The following is a 21,720-nucleotide window of genomic DNA, read 5'->3' as shown; positions in this document are numbered from 1 at the left end:
TCTATCTGATACCTTTTAGTATCTCCAGGGTTCTTCCATGTATTCAACCTTCTTTCATGATTCTTAAACCAAGTGTTAGCTACGATTATGTTGTGCTCTTGCCAGAATTCTACCAGGAGGCTTCCTCTTTCATTTCTTAGCCCCAATCCATATTCACCTACTACGTTTCCTTCTCTCCTTTTTCCTACACTCGAATTCCAGTCACCCATGACTATTAAATTTTCGTCTCCCTTCACTATCTGAATAATTTCTTTTATTTCATCATACATTTCTTCAATTTCTTCGTCATCTGCAGAGCTAGTTGGCATATAAACTTGTACTAATGTAGTGGGTGTGGGCTTCGTATCTATCTTAGCCACAACAATGCTGTTTGTAGTAGCTTATCCACATTCCTATTTTCCTATTCATTTTTAAACCTACTCCAGCATTACCCATATTTGATTTTGTGTTTATAACCCTGTAGTCACCTGACCAGAAGTCTTGTTCCTCCTGCCACCGAACTTCACTAATTCCCACTATACCTAACTTTAACATATCCATTTCCCTTTTTAAAGTTTCTAATCTACCTGCCCGATTAAGGGATCTGACATTCCGCGCTCCGATTCGTAGAACGCCAGTTTTCTTTCTCCTGATAACGACATCCTCTTGAGTAGTCCCCGCCCGGAGATCCGAATGGGGGACTATTTTACCTCCAGAAGATTGTACCCAAGAGGACGCCATCATCATTTAATCATACAGTAAAACTGCATGCCCTCGGTTAAAATTATGGCTGTAGTTTCCCCTTGCTTTCAGCCGTTCGCAGTACCAGCACAGCAAGGCCGTTTTGGTTATTGTTACAAGGCCAGATCAGTCAATCATCCACACTGTTGCCCCTGCAACTGCTTAAAAGGCTGCTGCCCCTCTTCAGGAACCACATGTTTGTCTGGCCTCTCAACAGATACCCCTCCGTTGTGGTTGTACCTACAATACAGCTATCTGTATCGCTGAGGCACGCAAGCCTCCCCACCAACGGCAAGGTCCATGGTTCATGGGAGGCACAAGAAACTAGGACTCACAAGCTTTGAACAGTGAACTCACGTACAGTTTACAGTACAGTGATTTTAATGGAGGAGGTGCAACAGCCAATCAGCTCATGGGTTTCATGGCCACAGTATGACTGCAGCCAATCTGCGAGTGGGTTCTATTGAAGCAGCCATTGAGTATAGAAGCAGCCAATCAGCATGCATGTGGATACAGCTGACTGGGATAAAGAACTTGCCTGACCAAGAAAATTAGAACTTGCAGCAGCCGTACAGACAATGAATTGAGACGACAACTGCAGCAGCAGCAGCAGGAGATGAGTGAATAAATATAAGGTAAGTGATACAAATGATTGGCTTTAACGAACAAGACAGTGTGATGGGGGAAAATGGACAACAGCAGAGAGATGTGATTGATAACAAAGCTGTAGATGTTAAGTAGTTTAATGAACAGAAAGACTTAATGGTGACTGCTTCTACAGATGATAGTGGTTATAAATCAGACATGAATGTAACTTTGGATGATGGGGATGACATTACTATTGTAGATGAAATGATAAAAGCATCATCTACATTGTGTGGTGATGCACGCAAAATGGACGAAAACAGTACTGAAGTGGGTGAAATCGTTAAGGCTTAGGGGGAGGGGGAATCTAGTAGGGAAAGTCAGAAAGGGAATAAGTTCATGGCAGACAGAAAACTGGAAGCAATAATAAGATAAATTTTGGGTAGTATGATTATGAAAGAAGACATTAGTAGTATGAAAAAAGACATTAGCAGCATTAAAACTGACATGAGTAGCTTAAAGGATGAACTGAAGAGAGAAATTAAAAAGGAAATTAAGGTAGTCAGGGCTAATAGCAGAATTAAATAAGAAGGTAGAGGCGGTAGTTAATGATTGTGGTGAAAAGATAAAGAAAGTAGTACCTAATACTAAAGATGAAGTCAAAGCAGCCAGGAAATTTTGTGCTGAAAATAGGATTAAACTCGAGAACCAAATCGATCAAATTAAAAATGATTTAGAAACTGAGGTAGAACCCAAGTGTGCAGTAGCGGTAGAGAAGAAACTGGTGAAAGTAAATAAGAATGAGGATTCAAAATTGACTGAAATGGAGAAAAAGATGAAAGAGGTACAAAATCTAAAGCATAGTGTATGTAGTGCCACAAACAGTCCTTCATTTGTTATTTGTAAGAAATTTAATGATTTTCAACCACATTATTAGTAATTTTCAACCAAGTGGTGAAGTGCAAACACTGGATTTCATTAGGGAATTTAATGATTTGCCTGAAACATGGGATGACAAAGAGAAAATCTCATTAGTGACAGATCTATTGAAAGGGGGTGCTTGTGGATGGACAGCTCAGGTAGCTGATAGTTGTGTTTCATGGCATAGCTTTAAGAAAGCACTTTTAGATAAATATTGGTCTAAACAGAAGCAACAGAGAATTTTGAGTGAATTTCGGGGAGGAGAGAGATTTGACTCTAGGTAGGGTACTGTAAAAGGTTTCTGTCAGCTCTGGATAAACAAACGGAAGTATTTGGACAAAGAGCTAGGTAGTGAATCAATAATTATGGGTTTATAAACTAAGTTGGCTCAGAAAATTAGAGAATTGCTTCTACCTGCCTCTAGGAGTAACATTAGTGATTTTTTGAATTCTGTTGATAAAGTGGAGAGGGTAAAGGCCTCATTGGAAGATCATAGGACGAATTTTGACGACAATAATCAATCAGGGAGAGAATTTCAGGTAAATAGGCTGAACAGAAGTAATTATAGCAGAAATTCAAGGAATGGTTGGGTGGAGGATTGCCAGAACGGATGGTGAATTTTTAAGAGAAAATAAGGAATTCCGGTGTTTTACCTTGTGGACTAATACTAGAAACAAGGATCAACTAATTTGCCAAGTATTTGAGGACAATGAAACTGACAGTGGATCTAATTCTGACAGTATTTGTAATGGCGATAGCTGTGACAAATCCAGTAGCGATGAGATATTTGAATTTATAGTTGATAATGATCAAGTTAAGTAAAGAAAGAATAAAGAAGGATAATGTTAGGCTTAATGATCAGTTAGAGTCTGAGAGCACTAATGAGGAAGAGAATCATGCTATCTGGAATTTTACTGTGTCTGTTATTCATTTTGGTTAGCAGGATGACAATCTTTCCAAGGAAAGGATTCATGAGGATTTATTGTATGAAGAAGATCACATGGTAAGTAAAAAGGGTCTGTGGCACCCAGTAATAACAGCAAGTGTACAAGGTATACATGTTGTTTAATGAACAGTGATGGTGATTTGAATGACATTTCACAGGCATTTTTTGAATCTATTAAGAACACAAAGGGTATAGTAGTGATGCATATTTCTGGAATAAAAGTTATTGGGGCTACTAGTAAGATTGTAACGCCGGAAATGCATATCCTCCTATTTCCATCTATTGTACTATAATTTTTTTCCTTGTTTTGTTACCTCAAGATATGACATTTCTGTGTCTTTATATATTGTAATTGTTTTACTATTTGTACATATATATTTATGCATTTATGTCGATGTATAATTGGTTTGTTTTGTAAATATTATTTGTATTTTTACGCTGGGTCTTGCCTAGGGAAAACTATGCTATCGAACGAATACATCGATAGGTCGTGTGGAGAACCAAAGTGTTTAGGATCTTTGGTAGTGTGAACTCTGCCGCGTGCAGTGCGGGCAGAGCAGAGGGGTCTGGCTGGAATAGGGCAGTGGAGGAGGTGTGTTGTGTGACGCTCCCGCGAGTTGCCGCGCTTTCGGGGTTTGGCAGCATGTAATTGCGCTCGACTTGCTATGATAGTTTCTGACACGGTGTCGCGGACGGGAAGCATTAGCTGGCGCACATCAAGAGCCCGTTTCGCCTGGTGACAGTGTCGAGAAGAAAGCGCGCCAACATCCAGCTTCTGCAACAGTGACAGCCGACAATGAATGACTGTCGCCACCTCCTCGATCAACGACTTCAAACCTCCAATCAATCAACAAGGAAGACTAAAAGCACGTAAAGTTTTAGAACTGTATGGCAGACCTCAGCTTTTCAAACTGTTAAATTTTTCTCACTAAATTACAACAACGTTGCATGAACCTTTGTCGCTCATTGTCCCAATTGCATTACCAAGCAGGGTCCCTTCCTTTTGTGGAATGAATCCGAGTGTCGTTGAAATTCAAACGCCAGCGTTAAAGTAATATCATTCCATTTCACTGCTTTAATTTCAAAGTTCAGTTAAAGTATTCATAGCTGGCTACAATATTTAGATTACACAAGCACAAATTAAGGGTGCGAGTTTTGCTACCATATTTTATCTTACCTGTGACTGCAGCTCAGCTTGGTATGTACTAAATTTTACTATTGTTGATTGTTCAGAATCATTTAATTCAAGTTCAAAGTTAAATCTCTTATTTCTAAATTGTGTAGATGCAAGTAGCTTTTGAAATGATTGTTGAGGTAGCCCAAGACTAACCTTATTTTATTGAATTTCGTAGTGCTTCAGAAACAAAGTTCACTATTAATTTCAGTCAGTAAATTAATTTTCAGTTTTCCGGTTTTATTAATTCTTTTGCTAAATTAAGTCAGAGTGTAGCGAAATTCATTACTTCTGACAAACATTCAGTTTTCACACAACACGTGTAAACCTTCAGTTGCCACGCTTTTACTGCTAATTATATGTGCATTAATCTTTCATTTTCAGTTATTATAGTATTTGTCCATAGGACTGGCGATCGTAATTTTCACAAATCTCAAATATCTAATTAACGCCAATTAATTGTTAGCGTAATGACCGCACATTTACTTTCTTATTAATTTTACCCTTTTCTCAAAATAAATTTCCACCGATTTCATTCGCATTTTTCCTTTCGTTTAGATGTAACCCTTTCCTCCCTCTTTACCAACAGATTAACTTCAGTGACGATTGCTTTTCCCAGATATCCATTAGGTACATGCGGTTTAATTTTTCACTGTCATTAAGGTCGATAAGTGAGGGGGAGGTAACAAGATATCAAAGAGTGTGAAACAATAGGTGCTATTAACTGTGGTATTGGCACGACAGTTGCTGGAGCGCAGTTTTTGGTGATTAAATTTCTCAGGATTGATGTTTAAAGTTTAAGGATCATGAACCATTTTTCAAGAAACCTCAAACGATCCCATTTTCAAAAAAGGAAGTGGCGAGAAAAGAAATTCAAAGGTGGTCTACTGGGGATTATTGAAAGGTCAACCATCAGGTATAATAACCCACTTCTGGTTTGAAAAAAAGAAGAATGGTGGTGTCAGGTTGGTTCTGGATGCCAGGAAGTTAAATGAAATCGTAGTAGGCGAGAGTGACAGACCAGCTAACATAGATGAAATTTTGCAAAATTTCCATGGATGTAAGTTTCTGATTTCTTTTGATGCTACTTGTGGCTATTCGAATTTTGTGAATTGTGTTTTATTCATGTCATAATGTACATTTTCAATCCACTTGGTTTGTGTACAGCAGATATGTCAAAAATTTATAATGCAGTTACAATGATTTTTACGTTAATAAACAATAGCACTACAATAAATAATAACACTATAAGGATAGTTGTTGAAATATCTAATGCATTGTATCCAGGTCAGATTTCCAGTTTGTCCTGCATGAATTCATTCACTGAGTAATAACGCTTCAGTGTCAGTACCTCATACAGCTTTCTTTTAAGTGAACCTAAATTCATCTCCATCAACTTGTTCCCTTTCAGTTTATCACAAATTTTTATTCCCATGTGTTGAAGTCCCTGGACATACAGTCTGAGGTGATGGGTGGGGAGCATAAAATTTTCTTTGGTTCTAGTATCATGCAAATGGACAAAATGGTTTCCCTCAAATAATTCATGTCTGGTGTACAAAAATATAATAATATCATATATGTATAGGGATGACAGAGTTAGTATTTTAAGTTTTCTAAATAATGATCGACATGGTTCTTTGTGATTTGCAGTGCATGTATTTCGAATGATTTTTTTCTGTGTTTTTAGTATCCGCACTGTGTTTTTCGAGTTACCCCAAAAAACAATACAAAACCTAACAATATATTTTCGAAGTAGCTTGTATATGCTGCTTTTTGCGTCACCATATCAGTTGTAGGTCTTAATATTTGCATTGCAAATGCAAAGCTGCTCAGTTTCTTTGCTAGGTATTCAATGTGTGTCTGCCAGCTCAAATTTTTATCTACATTTAAACCTAAGAATTTGACTGAGTCAGCTTCTTCTATATCTTGGTTGTTGCATATAATCTTAATCTGCTCACATATTGACTGTTTGGTTTTGAAATGCACTATGTGAGTGTTAAATATGCTTAGATTCAACCTATTTAGCTGAAACAAAGTTTCTAAGTTACCGAGGGTACTGATCACAGATTTAGGAAATTTTCTGAACCCTGATCTTTAACTAAGACAGAAATATCTCCTATAAACAGAACTGATGAGGAGCTGATATTCAAGTCATTAACACAGAAGGGAAATAGGAATGGGCCTAAATATGGAGGCTTGTGGAACACCCTGAGACATTTTCTCCTGTCAGAAAAATAATATGCCCCATTTGAAGAGATGCTAACTCTTTGCATTCTGTTCAACAAGTAGGATTTAAGTCATCGTAGGGCACTGCCGCTAACGCCATACTTTTGAATTTGTAAATAAGCATTGCATTGTTTACAGAATCAAACGCTTTGTGGGGTCACAGAAAATTCCTGCCACCTTGATTCTCTTGTCTAATGACGTACTTATTTTCTAAATGAAACTGTTAACTGCATCTATGGCGTTTTTTCCCCTTCATTGTTTAGAATAACAGAATATTTTGCAATGAAGTTTTGGATTTGTGCAACAGCAAGTTTTTCAAATATTTTAGATAGGACTGGGAGAATTGAGGTAGGACGATAATTTTCCATGATCTTTCATGATCCCTTCTTGAAGAGTGGTTTGAGTTCAGCATATTTCAGTATCTCTGGAAAACAGCCCTCTTCAAAACATTTGTTTTGATCTAGTGGCAATTCTGTTGTGTACCACTTTAATAACTTTGGTGGGTATTCCATCCAAACCTGCAGATTTTTTGTTTCTTAATGTTAGAACAGCATTTTCTACATCCTCCCCAGAAACTTTTAAGAATTTTGTAAAATTTTCACAGTTTTCACCTAGACCAAAGGGATTTACTTTGTTGTGATAATCTGTTACATCTACATCTTTCTTACATTTGTAAAGAATTCGTTAAAGTATTCTGGCATTTGAGTTGGACTTACAATGATATTTCCTTCAATGTCAATTTTTGAAATTTCTTGGTTACAGGCTTTAACACCTAACTCAGATTTAATAAATGACCACACAGTTTTTGTCTTACTTTTATGATTTAAAATTAGCCTGTTATTTGACAGTTGTTTTGCTGCCCTGATAACACTTTTAAATATGGTTTTATAGAGTCTTACACATTTAAAGAAATCAATATCTTTATTACTTTAAAGTTCTCTGTGCAGTTGCCTTTCCTTACACTGGAAATTTTTATGCCTTTCGTAATCCGCTTTAATTTATTTGTTATTTTATTGCTGCAGAGTCTAGGTGGAAATGTTTCATTAAAGACACCTAGAAAATTGTTTAGGAATATCTCAAAGTTTTTATCGCTTGAGTTAAAATAATCAAAACGCCATATTTTGTCTTTTAGCTTCTCACTAAATGTTAGCAAGTTTTTTTTGCTTAAGTTCCTGCTCATACGGGTTCCCATATTTGAAACGTTCCTGTCTGTCTGTGGCAGCTCAATTACCAATGCACAGTGATCTGAAATACCTAGGTCTAGACAAAATTTATACACATCTTCATATATATAATTAGTTAGAAGACCGTCAACACATGTTGCCAATTGCCCATTGTCTCTGGTAGATTCAAAGAAATTCAATTTGAAACCATATTTCTATACTAAGTCAGTGAATCTTGAAGCATTCAACTATCTAATGTGATATCAAGATTAAAATCAGCAGTTGCTACAATTTTTTTCTTTTTTTCCTCTACAGAGGTCTTCTAGCATAATATGAAGCTTATTTAAGAATAGTTTCGACGTTCCTGGAATTCTGTCTATTGAGATTATTCCCAGTTTTGTTCAGAATTTTAATTGTGTCCTCAGTAAACCAGTGCTCATTTAAACAAACAACTTTAATATTTGCACACTCTGACATAACGATTTCCAGTTCATCTATTTCGGAGCTTTTATTGTTTGAAGCATCACTGTTTAAATAATTCATATTCCAGTGGATAACGTATCTACTTTGACTATTGGTTATGTGCTTCAGCACATTTCTTGCCATAATGTTTTTTTGTCTTTTTTAATGCTACACTAATTTTTTCTCTCCCTTCTCTACTTAGCTGTTTCCCTTATTTTTTATGACCTGGCAAGTATCTATGAACATCTTACTGAATATTTTTGAGCCCAACCTATTCAGATGTAGACCATCTTTGGAAAGACACTTTGCATTTAGAAATTTGTTGGGATCAATGAAAACGACTCCTAGTCTATTGCACTGTTCTTTGATATTGAGATTTATTCTATGCACATAGCTGTCATTCACCGATCTCCTGAATACAACGACACTTATTATTATTCTGGAATTCTAGTAGGGTTTGCTAGCTGTTCGAATGAGGTTCCTTGTGTGGTTTACAATTTTTTCCTTGCTGTTGTTTCGAAGCGAATTTCTCCCCACATGGATAAAAACACCTTTTGGATTTCTGGTATGCTTATCTGTTGTGTTCTCTCTTGAGTTAAAGACAGTGTTTAGGTATGTAAGCATTTGATGCGTCCTGATTCCTGGTAGAACGTCGATTTCGGAGTTTGGAACAACTATGTTTTTCAACAATGAGTCATGCATAATAAAGAATTCACTTTCTGTTTTATTATAATGCTTCTTTCTGTATTTTTTGTACGTTACGCTGGTCCAGTCGTATTTGTTTGGTTCTTCCATACCTTCAGTTTCTTTCGTAATGGTGTCTTAATTTTTTTGTGGTTTGTCAGTTGTATCACTCTGCGTATATGCCGAAGTAGGTTCATTTAATACTGGAGTTTTTTCACATAAAGAACGTTTTTCACGTTTCAGTGCAATATTTTCTTGCTTTAGTAACGTCAGTTCTGCTTTCAGAGCATCAATGTCACTTTGAAGAACACAAATAGTTTAGAACTTAGTGCAGATGTTAATCGCACGTTTTCGACACTTACACAATCGGGGCATGTCCACTGAATATCGTCGTTTATAAATTTCAGGTACACGTTTACGCACTTCTCGTGTAAGCAAAAGTTGCACTTAATGCAGCGAATTCCTGTGACTACATGTTTTTTACACTTTCTGCACTTAGAAACATTTAATTTCAACTGATTTAGGATCATCCTATCACCACACAATCCTACAGTCGCCATCTTGATTGACATCAGTTTTGGCAAAGAATCTCGGCCATGTACAGCATTTTTACTTGAAGGTAAATGTTACCAATACTGTCTGGTGCCATATTGTCTGACCTTGTATGTGTGTATGTTTAAGAGAGCTATTGACAAGGTGTTAGATGAGATATTAACCAATGAAATCGCGGTCTATGTAGATGATATCCTTGTAGTGAGTGCAGAATGGTTCAAGCACTGTAAGATTCTGATTTAAGTACTGAGAGCTATGTACAGGGGAGGTATGAAACTAAAATTAAGTAAATCTGAATTTGTAAAGAAGGAAATTTGGTTTTTGGGTCAGATAATTAATGAGGAACGTATACAGCCTGATGCAGAAAAGCTTGCTGCTGTTGCGGATCTCCCAACACCCAAGAACAAGAAGGATCTTAAAGCTATGTTGCACTTGTTTGGCTTCTACCGAAAGTTCGTAACAGATAACTCATTTAACCTTTCATGCGTTGGCAATTTCTTGAAAAAAAATGTGGTGTGGAATTAGAGAGAATAGTGTGAAGAGGCATTTCAGAGTTTTAAAAAAGAATTAGTAAATAATAAAATGTTAGGACCTCTGAATTTTAAGCTGCCTTTCTGTATGAGTACTGATGCAAGTTTTTGTGGTTTGAGAGTAGAAATTTTCCAATTAGTAACTACTGAGATGGGGGTTGATCAAAAAACTATTTGCTTTTGTTAGTAGAACATTCCAGCCACATGCAAAGAACTATTGCATTTCAGAATTAGAGGCTTAGGGAATTATTTTTGGATTTCATAACTATTTGCTTGGACATAAGAGCATGGTGTATACGGAGCATAAGGTTTTGCGTTACCTTCACAATCACAGCTGAAACATAGTATTTTAACTAGGTGGGCTTTGTATTTGCAACAATTTGATTTGGAGGTAAATTATGTAAAAGGAAAAGACAATATTGTGGCTGATGCAATATCTAGGATGCCAGCAGGTAAGAAGAATACAGACAGTAGAAAGAACCATGAAGAACAAGTAATGTTGTTTTATTTGCAGGGAGTGAAAGATGAGAAGCTCTTTAGGAAAATTTACAAGAAAATGAGAAGGGAACGGAATGAGGACCCAAATTTAAGGTGGCTTAAGCAATATTACAATTCAGACAATAGGCCAAAGGTGAAACAGAACTATACTACACATAAAGTGTTGTTGCTTAGGAGGAACAATTTGAATGATCAGGATTGGAAGTTATGCTTTCTTGACCAACATGTTGATAAATTTATTGACTACTTGTATGAGAGTTATGGACATTATGGAACCAGGAAAATGATAGCTAAGATACAGGAGACAGTAATATTTAACAACTTGTGGAGAAGGGTTAAGCAGAGGCTAGAAAGGTGTTATAAATGTGAGGCAGTAAAGACAAATGGAGACCATCAAAGGGCTTAATGCATTCTGTTCCTCCTAGCGAACCTAAAGAGCTTATAGCAGTTTACCTTCTAGGAGCATTGCCTGCATCTACAGGAGGTTGTAAATATATTTTAATTGTTTTGAACTCATTCTCAAAATATGTACAATAGTATCCAATTAAGAAGGCAAATATTAATAACATAATTGAGAAATTGGCATCTGAATACTTCTGCAATGTAGGGGTTCCAAAATCACTTTTGTCTGACAATGGTCCACAATTTGTTTCTGAAAGTTTTGAACTCTGTATGGTAGTACACAAGATAAAGCACATAAAGATTTCTACCTATCTTGCACTAGGTAACATGAGTGAAAGGGTTATGAAGGAGGTTAATGGACTGTGCAGGACTTATTGTAGTAAGAAACACACTGCTTGGACGGTTCATATTCGAAATTTTGAAAATATTATCAGCAACTTATGGAACGAATCGACAGGATATGCCCCATGTGAGTTTATGTTCAACAAGAGACCGAGCAACATCATCAGAGAAGAAGTAGATTTCCCTCAGGTAACTGCAGTAACACAGAACGAAAAGGTCAGATTGGCTGAAGAGATGAAGAAGAAAGCAGCAGTAAGGAAGAGAAGGCATGACAAAGGAGTGAATCCGACTAGTTTCACAACAGTTGACCTTGTTCTTATCAAAACCAAAGAAAAATCTAGCACAGTAAATAATGAGATTACAAAGTTTTTCCATGTGTATTATGGTCCTTTCAGAGTGGTATGCACTGCCCATGACAACTATTATGAATTGGCATACACAAAGACTAACAGAATTTTTGGATTAATCAGTTGTTTGAATATTGTCACACAACAGTTTATGGAGTGTGCATTGAACCAGAAGTAAGACCTACAAGCAAGTTTGGTGTTCAACAGACTGTGTTGGATTCATTATGTGGAGATAATGCTTACCCTAGCTCTCTGTCTCCTTTTTATGTTTTCTGAGACAGTCAAACTCTTCTCCTATCCTATCTGTCGTTTATAAGTGAATCACAAACATTCTGCCTTCGACTTTCATGTGATTGTGTACAGCAGGATACTTTAGTATAGGAATATTTTAGAAAAGGTTTCTCCAGTGTTATCTATTTATATTATGTTGTGTTAGTGATAAGTAATGTAATTGTTAGAGGATGGAATGAAAGGCAAAAAATAACAGTGATATACTGTGTTTATTCTGGTTTTATGAAATATTATACAAGTAAATTGGTATCATGATTAAAGAATATCTGTCAGACAAAGAGATAAGGTAAACAGAAAATGAAAGGTGTCAGCATATGTGGAGGATAGGGTGCAGATTACCTGAAAATTGTAATTAGCATCTGAAGTAATCAGCTCATGAGTGCAGCAACAAAGCAATATGCAGTAATAACCATCTTCAGTACTAGGTCTTAATATTAGTTGTGGTATAATAGTGTTTGTGTTCAGTGCAATCATTATATGGGATAACTATCTACCAATAGAAGTGTGTCATGATACAGCCTCCTCTACGATTAAGGAAGTAAACCTTTGAACACAGTTGCCTGGAGTAACGTGCGTGGAAAGAGTAAGCAAGATTTGTATGTATAATGCCCTTCAGACTAGAATCTCAAGCAATTTGATGGATACAGTGAAATAAAAGTTTTTGTAAGTGCTAATTTTGTCTGATCAGTAGTGAGAGTTAAGTTTACCTTAGAATAAGGATCTGCTACTATGGAGTGGTTTTCAGTAGAATCGATTTTTCATTTGATAAGCTGAGCAGGTGTTCATTTATTAGATACTGAAGCAATTAGAAAATAATCAAATAACGAATTAAGTTAGGGTCCTAATGGTTAGGGAGCCTGTCTCTGCAGTAGTGATATTTTTTGAGAATGTAGACTGGCAGTGGCAAGGAAAGCGTTTCTCAAGAAGAGGAATTTGTTAACATCGAGTATAGATTTAAGTGTCAGAAAGTCGTTTCTGAAAGTTCTTGTATGGAGTGTAGCCATGTATGGAAGTGAAACATGGACGATAACTAGTTTGGACAAGAAGAGAATAGAAGCTTTCGAAATGTGGTGCTACAGAAGTATGCTGAAGATAAGGTGGGTAGATCACGTAACTAATGAGGAGGTTTTGAATAGGATTGGGGAGAAGAGAAGTTTGTGGCACAACTTGACTAGAAGAAGGGATCGGTTGGTAGGACATGTTTTGAGGCATCAAGGGATCACAAATTTAGCATTGGAGGGCAGTGTGGAGGGTAAAAATCGTAGAGGGAGACCAAGCAGATTCAGAAGGATGTAGGTTGCAGTAGATACTGGGAGATGAAGAAGCTTGCACAGGATAGAGTAGCATGGAGAGCTGCATCAAACCAGTCTCAGGACTGAAGACCACAACAACAACAACACTCCACTTCTTAACAAGGTAAGAAATGTAAGTAAAATAATGGAGCTGACAGACATGATTGAGTAATGAAAAAGATAACTATATACAAAAAATGTGGTGTAAATGTATTGATGATCAAATTTTGAACTAGGCAACATTGGGTACTGTGTATATTGTGCGGTTCACGACACTGCAGCTGGGAATGAGAGCTTAACAGGAAGAGCAATATTTTAGTGAGGTACAAGTCATGTAATGCTGCGTTATTGGCACTGTAGATTATCTGAAAACGTCTGTTTGAGTTTTGAGAAATTATGAGCTTAAAGTAGTAACATGGGAAGGAAGAAAAGTTAATCTGCTGATTAACTGAAAACTGTGGTACTAGAGTGGTGTGAATATTCTGACTGGTCAACTACTTGGAAACATTTTATGAGGATTTAATTTTCTGGTTGAAAGATAGTAGTACTCAGAGTTGAGTGGGGAAGTAGAACAGTGATTTTGTACAGCTTCCATCCCCTTAATCTTGATTTGAGTAATAATTTAGTTATGTGATGGTGACTATTCTTTTTTCATAATGTAATGATTAGTAAATCTATGATTCTGCACATCTTGAATTTTTGTCAGAGGTAATGTACATATTTTGGATATTAAGAGGATGAGGCCATAAATTATGTGAATTTCAAACCAGGACTTGGCATTTTAGTGATCTGCACTTTTTGTACTATAGTCAATTTTAGTGCTAATTATTGTGATGTTATGAGAACTATGTACCGTCTTTATTTATGAAGTAATGAGTATCATTCGTCATCAGTGCGAAAATTTTTTTCTTATACTTAATTAGAAGTTAAAGTAAGTGTATTAAAGTAGAGTATTTTGTCTAATTTTTTCATGTACTGTGGTGGAGAAGAACCACCTCCAAGGGAACTGATAGCAGAGCATTTTCTTACTAACTGCCATTTGGACCTGTTGAAGGAGTGGACAACTTCGTGAGAAAGTGTGTTAAAGCACATTAAAAGAGTGAAAGTGCTTGTGAAACATACTAAACATTTAAAAAGTGAAATTTTCTGTCTGAAAATGAACTGGAAGGCGCAGTGTGATTTAACTTTTTGCAACCCAGATCATTTATTATTTGAAGGAAGGCAGGACTTACATATGTATCTTAGAATTTTATCCAAGAAGGATGTCACTTATGATGAAGACGCCTATTTTTATTAAAAATATAATTTGTTGGTATTTTCCGCCATTGTACAATACACTACATGTAAATATTTTGTATGGGGATTTTTGTATGGCCAGTTCACATAAGAAGAAATTTGAAAAGCTTATGAACTGAACTTTTAGATAAGAAGATTTCTTATGTAATATTCATTTGTATGTAGAATTTTAAGCCCAATTTCTGGTGTCACTTGTGATCACTGAATTGCCCAGTTAGAGATTTGCAATATCTATCTGGTCAGTCCAATAAGGGGGGTAATGTGGCGAAGCAAACTGGGATCTCTTTACTTCCTCTCGTTTTGCCACCTGCCTCCTTAAATTCATTTTTTATTTTTGACTAATTACTATTAACATACGTGAGTATAATCTGTATTTTCATAAAACAGAATGATTGCTCCCCAGTCTTAAGAAATATAGTACGAGATCTTATTTTGTGCTTAGTTTTGTATTTATAATTGATTTCTAATTTATTGGGACTATTCCTAGTTAATATCTTTTGTTATAGCGTGAAATCAGTAATTTTTTCGTGACTCAGATTCTACTGTTAACTTATAAACACATATAAATTCTGTGCTAATTATAAACATTTGGAAGAAGAACTACTAGCATTCTTTAAGTACTTATTTGTCTCTATTCAAAAACATGTTAGCAAAGCCAGCCCTTAATTAATTTCAAAATAATTACCAGGTTTGACAAAAGTATCGTTTGCGTAAATATATATCTGTTAATTTCATCATTTAAACAAAGAATTCGGCATAAACTTTGTGATAGAAGGAACTGGTAAAAAGCATGAATTTTTCTATGTATTTACTTTCTTGAAAGTGTTTTAATTGTAATTTCTATAAATTAAACATCGAACAATGTGTAGTTTCAGTCATTATTTTTGTGAGGATATATAAAGACCCGATTTTTGGTCCTGAGACAGTCAGTCCATGGCCGATTTTCAGACGAGAAACTTGTATTGGTTAGATCAACAACAATGGATCAACTTAACTGTGAAATAAGTGTAACACAAATAGGCTGTGTGTTAAAACAACGACAGTGTCTGTTCAATCTATCTGAGATATAGTGAACTGTGTGGTTAGGTATTTTCTGTTCGTAGATGTTCAACAGCAAACTATTGTAGAAGTATGCCGATGTTTGCCTGCAAACTATTAATGAGGCTTATCAAAAGTTGGTCAATAGTCCATATTAACTGTGTAATATTGGGGGGTTGTGAACAGTGAAAGTAAAGCACTGTGAAACGCAACTGTGCAACTGTCAGGTAGATCATTTGTCAGTGTAGAACGTCCACCCGCATTTTTCAGCCAATATAGCAACGCAGTACATCGACTTGAAGCAATAAAGTAGGCGAATGGCACAACGTCTTCTTCACAACCCTCTCTGTGCTCTCGATCCTGACTGCTGTGCTCACGCTTGACTTAACGCCATAACAAATAGTTTGGATGCTGACACTTTACACCTTTGTATCAATACAGTGCCAAAAAAACTAGGCCGGCCGCGGTGGTCTAGCGGTTCAGGCGCTGCGGTCCGGAACCGCGGGACTGCTACGGTCGCAGGTTCGAATCCTGCCTCGGTCGGGCATGGGTGTGTGTGATGTCCTTAGGTTAGTTAGGTTTAAGTAGTTCTAAGTTCTAAGGGACTTATGACCTAAGATGTTGAGTCCCATAGTGCTCAGAGCCATTTGAACCAAAAAAACTAGAGGATAACCCATAGGTTTGAAAGAAATTCAAGCTGAATTCCACACATACAAGAGACCATTATCTGGTAAATTCTGTACAGGAATGAAGGTAAATAAAGAATCTGCTGACTTTTCGGATGTATTGCATCCAAAGTATGATTTTTGAATATTTATATATTTTACAAGTGCCAATGGGATATTCCTTCCTGAAAACATAACAGCTATAATTGTGGGTCCATCCAATTGCACCAAGACAAATATTCTCATGTCATTACTGACACACTAGGGTGGGGTCGGCGTTGAGAATATATTTATATCTTCAGAAACGCATTTCAACCCAAATACTAGCTACTGCAAAAGATACTGCATGGCGTAGATGTGTAACATACACGACATTCAGTCAAAGCAGTCAAATTCCCTGCCAGAAAAAGTAAAGCCAAACACAGTGTTAATAATTGACGATGACACTGCGGAAAACCAAGATCAAATTCTACAGTATTTCTGCTTCTGTTGTCTTAAGAGTACTGACATACTTTATTTGAGTCAAACGTATTCCAGAATCCTGAAACGTTGGTAGCAGATAACATAAATCTTATTATAGCTTTCAGACAAGACAATGTGAGTCTAAAACACATTTACCAGGAGCATGTAGGAAGTGACACATCATTCAATGATTTTGTAAAGATATGTGCATATTGGCAGAATCATACACAGTGCTTGCTTCTTTTACTGATAAATCAAGCAAACTGAATGACCGTAGGCATAGATGAAACTTCCAGGAATTTCTATATACATAGCTTTTGAAATGTGATGAGTATATTAGTATACATCATACTATAGACAAGTTCTCAAGTATGTCAGGCATTGAGCCCAAGAGGACAGGTGTGCATAGACAGAGAATGTGTTTGTACATGAATAGAAAATTTCAGTGTCTCTAACGTGAAGTTGGGGAGCTAGAGATGTATGCCAAGACCCTTCTGAGACTGATCAACGAATTAGATGCTAGGTTTAAGGAACTAGAGACACACACCTACATCATTCTGAGAAAGAAAGTAAATGACTTAATTGTAAAGGTTGGTGGAACTGAAAAGAAAGTACATGACTTAATTCTAAAGTGTAAGGTCATCACTGTATGGAAGGCTTTTCGAGAACAGTTACAATTGTTGATGTTAGCACATCTGGATCGAGAGCAGACACTGAGAGAAACGTTTAAACCAGTTACTGAATCTGTTGATGAACTCTCAGCGAAATCTCACAACGATGGTCATGATGCTATTGCCGGTTTCATTAACCATCACAGCAATGCTAGGATAGACAAAAAATTTGGTGTCAGTGGTGAAAAACCATACATGTTGGGCACTCACCCTGTAACTTTATTTTAAACAGTACAGACAGGGGGTATGGAATTTCAAAGAATACCAGGTCTACTGAGCCTCATTTTCCTAAAACCCTCAAAAACAGTAAAATTTTCGCCCAAAGTGTTGTGTCTAGACAAGACAGTCTAGACACAGGGTGAGGTTACCGAAAGGGCACGCGTCAACTCACGCCGACTGGCGCGAATTCTGAAACAGCAAACGTAATTAATGCTATAATGAAAAGTACGTAGCTAAGTTAATACTCAACTTTTAATTCCATCATTGTGGTACATCACTATTGGTTATACAAGTGAGACTCTCTCCAGATATGGTTAATGGCGCCTTGCTAGGTCGTAGTCATGGACTTAGCTGAAGGCTATTCTAACTGTCTCTCGGCAAATGAGAGAAAGGCTTCGTCAGTGTAGTCGCTAGCAAAGTCGTCGTACAACTGGGGCGAGTGCTAGTCCGTCTTTCTAGACCTGCCATGTGGTGGCGCTAGGTCTGCAATTACTGACAGTGGCGACACGCGGGTCCGACATGTACTAATGGACCGCGGCCGATTTAAAGCTACCACCTAGCAAGTCGAAACAAGGCCTCCGGAGTAGACAACATTCCATTGGAACTACTGACGGCCTTGGGAGAGCCAGTCCTGACAAAACTCTACCATCTGGTGAGCAAGATGTATGAAACAGGCGAAATACCCTCAGACTTCAAGAAGAATATAATAATTCCAATCCCAAAGAAAGCAGGTGTTGACAGATGTGAAAATTACCGAACAATCAGTTTAATAAGCCACAGCTGCAAAATACTAACACGAATTCTTTACAGACGAATGGAAAAACTAGTAGAAGCCGACCTCGGGGAAGATCAGTTTGGATTCCGTAAAAATACTGGAACACGTGAGGCAGTACTGACCTTAAGACTTATCTTAGAAGAAAGATTAAGAAAAGGCAAACCTACGTTTCTAGCATTTGTAGACTTAGAGAAAGCTTTTGACAATGTTGACTGGAATACTCTCTTTCAAATTCTGAAGGTGTCAGGGGTAAAATACAGGGAGCGAAAGGCTATTTACAATTTGTACAGAAACCAGATGGCAGTTATAAGAGTCGAGGGACATGAAAGGGAATCAGTGGTTGGGAAGGGAGTAAGACAGGGTTGTAGCCTCTCCCCGATGTTATTCAATCTGTATATTGAGCAAGCAGTAAAGGAAACAAAAGAAAAATTCGGAGTAGGTATTAAAATCCATGGAGAAGAAATAAAAACGCTGAGGTTCGCCGATGACATTGTAATTCTGTCAGAGACAGCAAAGGACTTGGAAGAGCAGTTGAACGGAATGGATGGTGTCTTGAAGGGAGGATATAAGATAAACATCAACAAAAGCAAAACGAGGATGATGGAATGTAGTCGAATTAAGTCGGGTGATATTGAGGGTATTAGATTAGGAAACGAGACACTTAAAGTAGTAAAGTAGTTTTGCTATTTGGGGAGCAAAATAACTGATGATGGGCGAAGTAGAGAGGATATAAAATGTAGACTGGCAATGGCAAGGAAAGCGTTTCTGAAGAAGAGAAATTTGCTAACATCGAGTATAGATTTAAGTGTCAGGAAGTCGTTTCTGAAAGTATTTGTATGGAGTGTAGCCATGTATGGAAGTGAAACATGGACGATAAATTTTGGACAAGAAGAGAATAGAAGCTTTCGAAATGTGGTGCTACAGAAGAATGCTGAAGATTAGATGGGTAGATCACATAACTAATGAGGAAGTATTGAATAGGATTGGGGAGAAGAGAAGTTTGTGGCACAACTTGACCAGAAGAAGGGATCGGTTGGTAGGACATTTGTTGAGGCATCAAGGGATCACCAATTTAGTATTGGAGGGCAGCGTGGAGGGTAAAAATCGTAGGGGGAGACCAAGAGATGAATACACTAAGCAGATTCAGAAGGATGTAGGTTGCAGTAGGTACTGGGAGATGAAGAAGCTTGCACAGGATAGAGTAGCATGGAGAGCTGCATCAAACCAGTCTCAGGACTGAAGACCACAACAACAACCTAGCAAGTGTGGTGTCTGGCGGTGACACCACATTTCTCCCCCGCAAATCGGCGAACGGTCGTGTTATAAGGCTTCCGCCCGCCGTGGGGAGGGCCCCATGTTGACGTATGCGATGAGCTGGGGAGCCTAACAACAGGCGAGGCTGTGCCACCCGCACCCGGCCATTCGGTCCGAGGGGAGCTAGGAAACGCCTGGAAACCTAGTCCAGGGTGCAAGTCAACATGCGTCGTATGCGCCCGTAATGAGACAGGAGGGGCCGAAGGGTCGACCTCCATTGCGTCGGGATATCCGACGCGCGATGACGCCATGTGGTCCGGAGCGAAGGACAGCTGGTCACGGGAAGCGATCGGCGGCGCGTGACCCAGGGAGGCGGATGGCGGCTGCAGCGAAGCGTCTTCTGCGGGCTGCGCCGGCGGCGGCTGCGGCGGCGGCGCGACGCCATGGGGCAAAATGCAAGGCATCGTCGGTAACACCTGGGGATGAGGCGAGCCAGTAGATGGGTCCCCAGGGCGCTGACCGGAAGGCACCGTCGCTGAAAGCAGACGGGGAGCGGCAGAACCCGTGCGACGACAGAGGCGCAGCTGATTGAGATGCCGACGCACCTCACCAGAGTCCCCCAAAACCAAATACATCGCGCGGCCGAGGCAGCGAAGAATGCGCCCTGCGAGCCAACGCCGGGAACCGCGATAGTTGCGATAGAATACAACGTCGCCGGGAGCAAAAGCAGGAGTCTGCCGCTGCACAGGAACCCGATGCGGCGGATGCAGCAAAGACATCAAGGTTCGATGAGGACGACCATGAAGCAACTCAGCCGGCGAGCGACCATCGCGGGGCTGAGAGCGATACGAAGACAAAAAGAGCAACAACGCGTCCTCCCGAGAATGCGACTCTTTCAACTTCAACATCTGTGACTTGAAAGTCCGGACCAAACGTTCAGCGGCACCGTTTGACTGAGGCGAAAACGGCGCGGACGTCAGATGTTGAATACCATTGGCCTTGCAGAATGACTGAAATTCTGCGGACATGAATTGTGGGCCATTGTCGGAAACAATAGTCTGTGGAAGACCTTCAATGCAAAAGATAGCAGACAACGCTTGGATGGTGGCAGATGACGTCGTGGAAGACATCCGGACAACAAAAGGAAAATTACTGAAGGAATCGACAACAACCAACCATCGAGCATTCCAGAATGGACCAGCAAAATCGATGTGTAAGCGTTGCCAAGGGGAAGTGGCTTTTGGCCGTGCAAAGAATTTCCGCGGTGGTACGGATTGTTGTTCGGCACACGCCATGCAAGAAGAGCACATAGGCATAATCGCAGCATCGATTCCGAACCAAGTACAATGCTGACGAGCAAGTTGTTTCGTACGCACTATACCCCAATGTCCTTGGTGGAGAAGCTTTAAGACAGAGGACTGTAACGAACGTGGGACCACGACCCTAGACTGATCATTATCAGAACGCAACAACAAAACACCACGTCGTACAAAAAGTCTCTCCTTGTGAGCAAAAAATCTGCGAACCAACGGATCCTCGATCCGGGACTTGGACAAGGGCCATTGCGTAGCAACAAAACGCAAAACGGTAGCAAGGACAGGGTCTGCAGCTGTGGCTGCAGCTACACGACGAAAATCAATCGGAAACGATTCGACCACGTCATCGGTTTCTGCATCAATGAACATGCAAGCAAGTTCGGAAGAGTCGAATGCTCTATCCTCAACAACAGGCAAACGGGACAACGCATCGGCGTTTCCGTGCTTAGCAGTGGACCGATACAAGATATCGTAGCGGTACTGCGAGAGGAAAATAGACCAGCGAATGAATTTTTGCGCTGTACGCGGAGGTACAGGCTTGTTCGGATGAAAAAGCGATGTCAAAGGTTTGTGGTCGGTGATGATGGTAAAGTGACGACCATACAAGAAATCGTGAAACTTGGTAACACCAAATACGAGAGCCAAAGCTTCTTTCTCTATCTGGGAATAATTTCTTTGCGCCGACGACAGCAATTTGGACGCAAAGGCAATAGAGCGATCATGCGAACCATCTTTGTGCGCAAGCACAGCACCGATCCCGAAATCCGATGCATCTACCATCAACAAAAGGGGTTTCTGGGGATCGAATGGCGTAAGGCAAGTATTTGAAAGCAACGCCGATTTCAACTGGCGAAAGGCGCGTTCGCATTCCGTCGACCAGACGAACGGA

The sequence above is a fragment of the Schistocerca cancellata genome, chromosome 5 (genome assembly GCF_023864275.1).
Source record: "Schistocerca cancellata isolate TAMUIC-IGC-003103 chromosome 5, iqSchCanc2.1, whole genome shotgun sequence".
NCBI classification, from domain to species: Eukaryota; Metazoa; Arthropoda; class Insecta; order Orthoptera; family Acrididae; genus Schistocerca; species Schistocerca cancellata.
This window is presented reverse-complemented; position numbering follows the sequence as displayed.